The sequence below is a fragment of the Ylistrum balloti genome, unplaced genomic scaffold, assembly GCF_031769215.1.
Source record: "Ylistrum balloti isolate Yb309-2 unplaced genomic scaffold, AGI_CSIRO_Ybal_v1 Utg369772, whole genome shotgun sequence".
NCBI lineage: Eukaryota > Metazoa > Mollusca > Bivalvia > Pectinida > Pectinidae > Ylistrum > Ylistrum balloti.
This window is the reverse complement of record NW_026781965.1, coordinates 2,526,285-2,538,909: the sequence shown is the minus strand read 5'-3', so window position 1 is coordinate 2,538,909 and position 12,625 is coordinate 2,526,285.

Here is a 12,625-nt window from a genome sequence, read left to right as displayed (position 1 = left end):
GCTGCATAGTGGAAGTAAATCGTAGTTTTCTGACGATTTTTTTCCATTTTAATTGGTTATGTGATAAATAGAATCTTACACTCGTGTCAATGTATTATGGAATTTATTAAACTCGTTCAATAAATTGATATCAAATTATTGAACTCGTTTAAAAAAATTCCATAATACATTGACACTATCGGCTCGTGGCATATCAAATTATTGAACTCGTTTAATAAATTCCATAATACATTGACACGAGTGTAAGATCCTCTATTTATCTCATGATTGAATGGGAATATAAGCATTGAATATTTTTTCGTATTACACATGTAAATTTAACCCGTTATGACGCCAGTGTTTAATGGCTGGTGTACGTAAGTCTGATGTAAGATCCGTACGCTTTTCAATTAGAGTTCTTTCCGTTTAAAGATAGATGTAATTTTACTCAAATTATTTAAGGTATTCTATTTATTATATAATACATCTAATTTCTTATAAGACATTCTACATGCTCATAAGTTATCTCATCTAAAGTTGATGTCGTATAATCTCATTTACTTTTCTCTATAAAGTGTTATAGATACTTTATCATATCCGATATATTTTATTGAGATATGGTTTATAAGATAAATGATATACCACAATTAAAAATGTTAAAAGATATCTTATTAGGTAATATGATATATCTAAAAACAATAATAGTGTTTCATAAATTTGGTTAAGCACCGGATCAACTTTGCTCAATGAATAAATGGTAGCTTGGTTGACTATATCGTAAACAAAGTAGGGGATCTAATCCTTCTAATACTAATTCTGAATTAGTAGATCATTTCTCCTTAATAAAGAAACAATCCTATAATATCTTCACACCTGACAATCGCATTACACAACGTATTTGGTTCCAGGGCATGTACAAAATTTCGTGAAAATAATTGCGTTACAATGTTGTACTTTTTAAATATCGGTTATTAATTTGTTGATTATGTGAACTATTAGACGGGATATCAAAGTCCTAAACATTGACAAAAATATCACTGACATGTCAACACAGACATAAAGACAATCAATAAAACTAATGTAAAATATGAACAGAAGAAAGATTTACATGAAGATCTATGAAAAAATACAAGGAAAAGAAGACCAGCTGTTCCGGAAGTGTAGGCGTCTTCTGCTTCATCGGTAACACCTGCAGTGTTAATCTTGGTCAATTCAAGTAAGTCATGTCTCCTTTTCGAATGAGAAAAAAATTACACAACAACTGAACCAACAGGCAAACTACCGTAAATACGCAAAATACGTTAAACGAAGAAGAGTTACTTCCCTTTGAACATATGATATAACGTCTTATTCATCTTCGTGTATTCGTGAGTTTGAACGGATTGATCAGTCAACTCCGTATGTAAATTTCTTGTCAGGGCCCTTGGATTTTTGTCATGGAATTGTTTGATGCTAGATTGAAATAAATATTCATATACAATAAATATTATGTGTTTCTATTGTTGATGTTTAAAAGGAAATGATATCAGTTTTGCATCGTTGTTTTTTTGCAACGGCCAGTCCTTACTCATCCTGGATACTCCAGGGTTAGAATCACTTTTGCTCTTTGCACATCTGGATAATGACATGGCAATATGAAGTATAAGAGAAGTAATTTGATTGGTTACAGGAGAAAAGCCTGACCAATTACAGGCTGATACGCTCCTTTTGAAGATTACAAAGGAGAAACACTCTAGATTTGTTTGATGTATATCGAAGAATCAAGCCAGGCTTTTCGTCTTGTCCACTTGGAACCTTTAAAGCCCTAATATACGTAACATTCACCAAACCTTTAGTGTAGAATCACACATAATTATTGAGATATTCTCTAAGATGTAGTTAAAATTAAGTTATTCAAATAATAGTTACCATGACTTTCTGCATAAAGTATTGATATATGAGCAGTTGAAACTCGCTATTTGTAAACACACCTCCATTTTAAACACGCCGCCATCGAAATTAGGATTGTTGCCGAACGACGTCGGAAAGTTCGTGACCTGATCTCGCGAGAGTTGAGGTTTCTACTTATAGAGGAAGCACATGCAGATATGTCTACGGTAAGTTTTTGTTTACAAACATTGTTTGCGAAGTCTTGTCGTAGACTTGAGGTATTCCTGTGAAAAACATTCAGTTTTGGGGAAATTATTAGAAGGAATATTTAGTTAAGAAACGAAACGACGCACAATTATAACGTAAGAATTCAGAACTGGCCTGATGTATGATTGAAAAAAAAAGGAAGCGACTGGTGAACGTCTGTACTGTGTCTGCCATGTTCACACACGCGGAATATGCGCATGCGCAATGTTATCGCTACGAGCGGTAATGTATAAATTATTGTGGGTCCCACATTGTTTATTTTCCGATTTTTTCAATTTTTATTTAAATTAAAAACATTCAGTTTTATTTTCTTTAATTAAAGGAAAGTATTTGTTTTGTTACATATATTACTGGGAAAATAAGATAAAGTTTGTTTTTATAGTGATTTTTACGTATATTGGGGCTTTAATTTTGCCATGACAAAGTCCAGGGGTGTAGAGAAACATTTCCTTTGGTTTGGTAAACAGATGTACAATAGAAGCTCTTATATCATAACCAGTCAACGCTCACTGATTGGCTTACACTGAACGTGAATTTTAGTAATAAAGTAAATGAACGCAATATATCTCCTGTCTGTGATTTTCTGTGAATAGTTTCATGGTTTCTTTCAAAATATGAAAATTAAGTACAAAATTAGTTGATGAAATCGGAGAATGAAGTACCCATATCGAGTGGAAGAGAAGGGCACATCATTTTCGTTTGTCATCAGACTTTGTACCGCACCGAAAGGGGGTAAACGTTTTAGATTATTCAAAACGAGGTTTCATAGACAAGAAACTGTTGTCATTACCTCTCAAATGCCAGACGGTAAAATGTGACAGTGATCGCGATACATGTTAGAATAACCATGATTTTGGAATTTAAATATCAATGTGAGCCTGGGGAGTGGGCAGGTATTGCTCTTCAGGCTTAAGAAAGGTTTTCCACAAATCGGTTTCAACTTCTTGTTATTGAAGCATGTGGATTGCATACTTAAAACAGAAATATCAAACCTTTAAATCATGGTTTTAATACTTTTTATAATGAAATAGGATGACATCTGTCCGTTAAAAGCTCGACATTTTCAAGTTACAGTTTTCCAGAGTTCGCAGATTACAGATGTTAAAGATACAAATGTCTCCATTTTTTCTCGCTGACCGACTGAAATGTTCTAAAGCAACAGATGTTCATCGATTCATAAAACGAGTGACAAGGTTGCGTTTTTTCTACGACATTGTCTCGTTGACTTATCGAGCGAGTCGTTTTGCATTAGTACACTAGGGTGATATTTTTGTGGGTTCCTCGAGATTTTATATGGCTTAGTTTCCCTGAGCGTCCTGGGAGACGTAAACAGTCTTGTTTTACAGACGTGCATTGACCCCATTAATGTTTATTCGTTTAGACCAAGCCATTTCGATATATTGTATAGACGTATGAACGAGGTCGTACCTCACGACAGACAAGCCATGTCGTGTTTGGTTCCGCTTTATCATGGCGTCGGCACACCGACACGACAACTGGTTCGGAAACTGCGTGTTTGCGTTAACTATTGCCAGACAGTTTCGTGCTCATAAGCAATTGTACTTTAGATAATGACTTAATGCTCTAGGTTTAGCACCTTCTACTTCTTGAGGGCTCACTTTCGTACTTGTAAGCATTCCAAACATTGAAGTTATACACGAGGAACCTTCTCATTGGGTAAACCAACGACAAGGTTTTTCCAAGTACGATAAAACCTTATGGCACATCAGGACTGAAGGATCATATACAACTGCATGTTGAGGCACACTAACGCCGAGGTGCATGTGAAACTTTCAGTTTTTGAGTTTTTACGATTTGAAAACTTTAGAAAGGTAGATAGTATCTGAACATATTCAAATATGCATTATCACCCCTCCGCTGACTTTGATTTGTGTTTACCTATGTAGATCTACCTTTGAGTTACACAATACATTTTGAGTATACCATACCAACGTAATTTTTCCACGATTATGTGGGTAGTGCATCTCCTCATTAACATTTTTTTCACATCTCATTCGATCAATTTTGATTTTCATTAAGCGCATCATAGTCTTCAAAATGAAGGCCCTTCGCATCATTGACGAAACGAAGAAGGACAAAGCAGCGGATGATGTTTAGTTCATCATTTGGGTCAACTGTATCTATCACTTAAAGGTGAAATTGAATAGCGAAGAAAGAGAGCTTGTGCCATCAATGGTTCATGTACTGTCAGCCATTGAGGGAGAAGTAAAGAAGTGACATGATTTGCACATGAAGGGCAAGTCAGAGATGCTCATAAGAGGCAGACCAACATAACAGATACCTAGACACATTAATGTTGTGGAGGTAGTATATAATGGTTCTGTTTTTCGTATTTTCAATGACAAACTTGAATCGCGAATAATAGGAATCTTGAGAAAAAAGTTGAACAAAAACACACAAGTGAATAACACTTTTCGATACCAGTTTAGAATTAGATACAGTAGAGCCAACTAATGAATTAAACTGCATCATACACGGTCTCGTCAGTGATGCTATGGGTCTGAAGTTTGAAACTTCGGAGACGGTTAAGGGAAAGTTGAGCAAAGAAATTTCAAAATGTAGATCTTGAGGTGAACTAACCAGGTTTTTAGAAATTTTCATATACACGTATTTGATAATTTCAAAAGAACGCCAGGTACATATGTATATTCTGAACCATGTCACTAAGATCACTTAAGTCCCCCCACCCCCCACCCCCACAAAAAAAATTAACAAACAAACAAAGTCCTGAAATTCCAATCAGTTCTGTATAACAGACGACATTCGATTTAACAGTACCATTAGTTATCATAAAACAAACTATGGCGTCTTATTCGGCTAATTCACTTCTGAGTATTTATTCCTCTTTAGTATGTACAGACTGTTTGTGTAGGAGTTCACTTGTAACATTTGATATCCGGCTGTTATTATTCAATATTCGACCTCTCGGAAAATAGACTGTGGGATTCCTAAATGTTCAAACCAGCTGTTGGTTTTTAAATTGCAGTGTGCGATGCGTGAAAAAATGCGGCTTTCATTAATAAAAATTGAGCGGACTTGAACAATTCGAAGTATGCCGGGAATTTGCCATTTCGACTTTTGTATAAATATATCTCGTTAAGAAATATGGATACATTAATTTATTTTATACACAATACTCAAAATTAGTACCACGCAGCAATTTGATACATTTGTCTACTTTGTGATAAACTTGAATTAATGATGAAAATAGCTGTATAAAAATCTAGAATAGAATATTACTCCTCGTGTCTATTGACCTGGTAACCTTATTCTGTCACATCAAGGGGCAGTTGAATCGTGACATCCCGTTCACAATGGTATAATCACTAACACTTGCATTGCCTTTTTGTCTAAACACATTTTTCACCGTAGACGTGAAAAGTTGGAATAGCTATGACACTTTCTTATTAAGTAAACTTCATTATGGATCAATAAAGCAATGAAAAAAGAAAAACGTTGCAGTAAGCTGTGTTCCTATTTAACTATTATGTCACATCTTCGACAAACGTATCATCGAATGTTAAATTCCAAAGATATTTGTCTATCTATATATAAATAGTATACTAATGATAACATGGGGGTTTATAGAAGGCTTATATAGGCGATGCCTGTTGTCTCATCCTTTTGCTCATATATATTTCTGATTAGTGCTTAGTGACGAGAATTCATGGTATTGAGATACCTGTCCAATCACATCAGGTTTCCTTTGTTTCTTACCATAGTAAGACCCACGCTTCTATTCAAGCCAACACGAGTTATTGGCATCAGCTGGTAGCTTATATCGCAATGTTAAAGACAGAAATAATGCATTACCTAGCCAGGTAGTGCATTATATAATGTTACTTCTCATCCCGAAACAAAACGTACCCTACCTGTATGAGTGAGTAATTCTCGGAACCAGGGAACTTTTAGTTCAGTATCAATCTGTCTTTATACATTATGATGGACAGAAGAATTATTTTCATAGAAAGGCAATTTTTGCAGATTTTTTAATCTGAATATTAGCTGAATATAATAGGGACATTATGGATATTTTAACACAAAATATTCCAAGAGGGCGAGAAACATATGCTTCCAAAAGTGTAAAATATGTGGAAATGAAGAAATTATCACGGCATAGTTATGAATGTACATGCATATCTACGTTATAATTAAAATTGATTATTTATCTGTTATTTTGACTTAATCATTGCTAAGTGATTGATTATCTATCCCATTCTTACAAGTTTCTAACCAAAGTCCACTATCCCTTTAATGGTTGTGTAATGATGATTACACATGAAAAGGGATAAATTGAGGCAATGAACTGTGGTAGCAATTGATTTATTACCAACCAACACTTTTCCATTGTGTCAGTATGCAGGAATGCGATTTTTTTTCCGAATCGTTTTCATTCTCTATGACTATTATACTTGTGCTAGTGGTGATAACTATTTACGTCAGATGGCACTCACCGCAATCTCCGGCTCGTGAAAATCTGAGATAGCCCCGACTACGTAATGGCATCAGCTGGGGTTATCTAGTATTAGAAACGTAAATGTCAAATTATGGCAACGTTTATCTTTGAGTCGGAGATCCGGTTCAGTTCAATACTTATCACTGCCAATGTTAAAAATTCTTAGAAGGACATCGCTTCATTGGATCTACCATTAAGACTGACGTCATGTCAACACAAAACACGTCGTATACGTGACCTTATCAGAAGTAAACGATCACAAAACATTTAGAACTGATTCCAGCAAGTGTTTGTCTGATATTTTGTCTTCGGAAGGTCGGTCATGGTAAAATTGTAGACATACGCATAAATAAATTTCATTTATTTCTCCCCATTCTGCTTTGTGTCTTAATTTTCAAAGAAACAAAGTCACGCGGTATATCTTACATTACAAACCATATGATATCTTTATAATCCTGCTAATTTATATCAGTTGAGGAAGTTTTGAAATTTCGTTATTTTCCTGTCATATGTCAAGGTTTAATCTACAACAAATGTCGTTAGCTAGCTTTGTAACACTATTGTTGTGTAATAACTTTAGAATGGATCTATTTTATTTCCACTGTTTGATGAAGCTGTTTGACAAAATTATTTCAAGTCGGTTTATCAATTGATATGACCCGCTATAAATATTCACAACAGATTATTCAAGCGAATCACAAACGTCTCCTCACATAATCCATTTCATCTTCGAAGCTTTGCGCTGAATTTGGTTTCAAGCGAAGATCACATCGAAATTGTTAATGACATGACTATCAGGGATTTAGTATTATAATTGTAGCAATTGTAAGATATCTATATTTTTTCAAAGTATTGATATATGTGTTTATAAAAATTCATGTTCTAATTCTATAATCGAGTTATGAAATAAAAGTCTCTGAAAAAGCAAATATGAACTTTATGACCGTATTAAAGTCTTGCTGTGTTCGAAGTTTGAATATGGTCGCCACCCACCGTGAATGTACACTGCTTTAAGCGAAGCAAATACGATCCGACCAAGAGGACACAGTCATTTATAGAGAACTATTCGATTTCAGATTTAAATGCAGAGACGCCAACAAACCAAAAAAACGCTTGATACTATTGGGAAATTGGACGGTCCTCACAAGAAGAATATTCTGCTTCCGATAACACACTAAATATAGTATCTCCTTTTCCTGTCAGAATGATTGGCTGTAATTTGTATCTCAGTATCGGAATTAGTGGCTGCCAGCTGTTTGATTAGCGGAACTGTCGTAATTGTAGCTATGTAATTAGTGGTTCGGTTAAACCCCATCCCTCGAGGACACTCACGTGAGGACTTCATTGTGTATAATTAGCAATAGTAAACTTCCATGTACAACCGAATTGATACACATCTATTCAAAACAACGTCAGGTTGCCCAATATCAATGTTATTGAGGTTCGAAGTTTGATAAATAACAACTTTTTTGTTATTTGTAAAACAATGTCAAATGTCAATTACTAGTTGTTTACTTTCCTTGATAGTTTCTCATCTATCGCTCTTAAGTTGATAATAACTTTCTCAAAATATCTTTCTGTTACATTTGTGTCCTAAACAATTAATCCTTCACTTTGTTCACCTTTCAGTTTCAGTGAATGTGATGATACTGAATAAACAGGACGTCGTACGTTTCCGAATCCTTCTGTGGCCGGTACATGGATGACAATTAACTAATAATTAATGCTCAAACAACCAGCATACAGAATACAGTGAGCAAGAGTTTCAGTGAAACTAAAAAATTATTGGACACACAATTTTAATAAACGGCAATAATTCTGCACTAAACGTGTTTTAGTACACTGCACTTCCTCTCAGTAAGATCAATGTTTAACCATGTTTCATTATCCTAGCTTAGATAAAAGCAAATTCATGCTCTGGACAAAAAAGGTTTAACAAAGGGCAACAACTCTGTAATTAATGTGTGTTTGACCTGTCTTTCTGTTTTTAAATTAGTTTCATTATCCTTTATTAAATGCAAGCAAATGAAAGTTGTGCGATGTAAACGGAATTTTAACGAAATGCAACAAATCCGTAATTGAAGGGTGGCGAACTCTGAATTTGGGTACCCTGCACATCGCCTTAATATGAACAACTTTTCAGAACTCATTTTTTACATATACAACTCTTGTTTGCATCAAAATATCTCTCCCGTGACAAATTTGGATAGGTGAAACTGTATGTGAAAACTGGTATTCAATCACGAACCTATTGTAAAATACTATCTGCATGTGAAAAATGGCATCCCACCGCAAATCATATTGTAAAATACAAACTGTGTGAGAAATGATGTGTGATGTATTAGTCGCAATATCAACGAAATTAAATAAAAAAAATAAGAATTGCACAACTATATTAGAAATTATTCCCGCACATGGTCTTAGCCAACCAAAACGCCTCTTTCAACTGTTGATGACGTAGAAGCTTCGCCCATTTTCCAGTCAAGTTGTCGATTGATTCAGATCAGAATGGAAGCCGAGACATTTGAAAAGGCTAAAAAATGTTTCTCTGCGTGGATTATCTATCTAAATTGTTGTTTATATTGATTCCTTGTGTAGATGCCCAAAATTCGTCATGAATTAGCTAACATAGATCGATAATACAACATACATTGTGGAAAGGCATTGACGAGATCGCGACGGGAGACTCATCCTAAGTTGTCAGTTCGTTTCTTTCAACTGGAGATTAGGATTTATGTATCATTCTCTACAGAATTATCCAGTAAAAGTAGACGACGATACCATAAGATTTCATTTAGCTGTGTTATTAACTGAAGTTGGTTCCTGGATTGAGAACATCAACTACTGTAACGGTTATCGACATTCTGAAATTACTCACTTAAAACAGACAAAAAAGGAATTGGAATATTATCATTACCCTATTCCATACTTCGCATTTCGATTTTAAGCATGTTACAATAAATTTCTTCAATGTCAACGTCGAACATCTGCCTCAAATCGAAAAGATGGCCGTTATATTTGTGCTAGTGTCAGAATTCATGAGTATATCGGGAATGAGGTCATCATAATTAACCAATTGTAAAACGCGTTACATAACCATTATCAAAATGGCATCCAATTATAAGTACATTGTAAAATTAGCATCCCGTCACCAGCATATCATAGTACAAACTGTTATGTGAAAACTGACATTTCATTATAAATATATCGTAAAATCTGAGAGAAAACTTTCATTATCCAATCTGGAATGTTGCTAAATTAATTTGTACATGTAAAACCGCTCCCATTCCACATTACACACATTTTGATCCAGATGGAAAAAAAAGAAGAAGAAGAAGAAGAAAAAACCCCAGGAAAACAGGAAATGAAATAAGCTTCTACCTTCCAAACCTCTTTTACATCTTTAACGGTTATGAAAAAATGTAAATGTTAGAAATGAAATATTGCTTAGATATTCTATCATAGCTGGTACGTACAAACAACAAGCAATTTCTAATTTAAATAGTTATTTATTATCACGATATATACACGTAGATTTAATAAACTTACACGTAAGTGTAACCATTGGAATGTACACAACAATATACCACTGTCAACACTTTTTTTTATCCCTCTCTGCCTTGGGGAAATTAAACGAAATTATTTGATATTGGTAAAGGTTGTTTGTAATAACGTATATTATACACTGGGAAAATACTATTATCTTTAAACCCATTAAGACATTAAAATAACTCATATCGAACACTTTCGAATATTAAACTTGTTCGAACAAATGGATGTTTAAAAATAAGGTTACCTTATACTAGATAATAGTATTGTGTACATTTCTCTTCAACATAAGTACAAAATATAATAACATGTGTGTTTTTAACAAACGCCATATGTAAAGCTTGTTATGTCACAAGAGAGAATGATAGTAATGCTTCATCGTGAATTTTAAGAAAAAGATTGATGCTTCAAAGATACCAAAATAGAATATTGTGTATTGCTTGAATATGGCACAACATGCCTTGCGTAGTGATTGTAAATAACAAACAATTAAGGAGAAAAATATAAAAACTGCCCCGCAGAGAAAATCTAGAGGAACTTTTCCTATGTGTTATCACCGAAGAGAGTTATCACCCAATACCGATCATGGTTCCCATTCAACCAAGTTAATTTCATTACTATACATAGTAACATTTAATACAGAGGTTTTATCATCAATCGTAGTTACAATTCAAACAACTGTTGTCATGGAACAAGCTAGTTACAATTTAACACAGCTGGTTTCCTTGTCATATATATTTAACATTTAACACAGCTGGTTTTCTTGTCAAATATAACTACCAGTTAACACAGCCGGTTTTGTTGTCAAACATAGTTACAATTTAATACAGCTGGTTTTCTTGGCAAATATAACAACCACTTAACATAGCTAGTTTTATTGTCATACATGGTTATTTCACACAGCTGGTTTTATTGTCATACATAGTTATTTAACATAGCTGATTTTATTGTCATACATTGTTACCAGTTAACACAGCTGGTTTTATTGTCATACATAGTTACCATTTAACACAGCTGGTTTTATTGTCAAACATAACTACCATTTAACACAGCTGGTTTTATTGTCAAACATAACTACCATTTAACACAGCTGGTTTTATTGTCAAACATAGTTACCATTTAACACAGCTGGTTTTATTGTCAAACATAACTACCATTTAACATTTTTTTTCCTTGCCAAACAAATCTACCATTTAACAAATCTGGTTTCATAAGCAAACAAGATTACCGTTTACCACAGCTGGTTTCATTACAAAATCTAGTTGATGAATTCACAAGATTTACTACACATCATATATACATAGAAAGGTCCATGTCACGTCTCGACATGACAGCACATACAACTTTTACAAAGAATTTACAGGGTTTTGTTACATTGAAATATTAATATTTCCACAAAAATCAAAGATGATATATATATAATCGCAACAAATATTTCAATAATGCATTATATAAAACGAGCCAACACAACAGATGGAACACTTACTATATTTTCGGGAAACTGCCATGGATGTCTGTGGGGGGAGTAGGTAGGGACTGTGCACACCATCCTTTGACTTCGTATGAGTAAAATTACATTCAGAAAATCAATATAGAAATAACCTAATTTGGTGTAAATATGTATCGTATTGAACGTTCAAATTTCTGAACACAATTACAATGTGCAATATGAATTTAGAACAAAATTCGCACCCTATTGTACCTTTGACGCAAAGGCGAAAACTACAGACTCAAACAGTAGTGTTTAATTTTTGTTTTTGAGTTTCAGTTCAGAGACATCCATGGTATCAACAGCCACAAGTAAGTTTATCTCAAACTAAAGCATATCACCAACAAATAAACATTTCTACATATTGTTTTGATTCGTTAATATATTGTAGTATACATAATTATTTTGTGGTATACAGTGTAGTAAGTACAGAAGTCCCTTTATCCAAAACATTATTGAATTATACCAGAGATATAGCTGTTCATTATAATGCTTTGTTATATCATATACTTTTTGTTATCGATGTATAGATTTTCCCCCTAAAAAATCTGACACCACTCTAGTGTGAGGACATTTTGGACGAAAACATATAACAGAAGATACAAATTTATCATCTATCCTTAAACCCTTGCCATGTCATTAGAACAAACCGATAAGCTATATTATATTTCGTTTTCACGATCGTTGCCTAGATACCATTTTCCCCAGAATCTGATCAAATAGGAATTTTATGTTTAGTCTAGAATTCGTCAAAACTCCAGCTTGTGAAGCGCCCACGTGACCTATATATCATACGAACAGTAAGTAGGCAGACGCTGTATGCCTGGTAGACGCGGAAATGAAACAAAACTGTGCACCAGCTTCAGCAACATTAGGAGGGAAATTGGTATGCAGAAATAACAAGATCTGTCGGAGAAGATTATATTCTTAGAAAAATCGATGGTTCCTGACATTTTCTTGGTTCCACTGTAGAATTCCAGTTTAAGTGAATATTC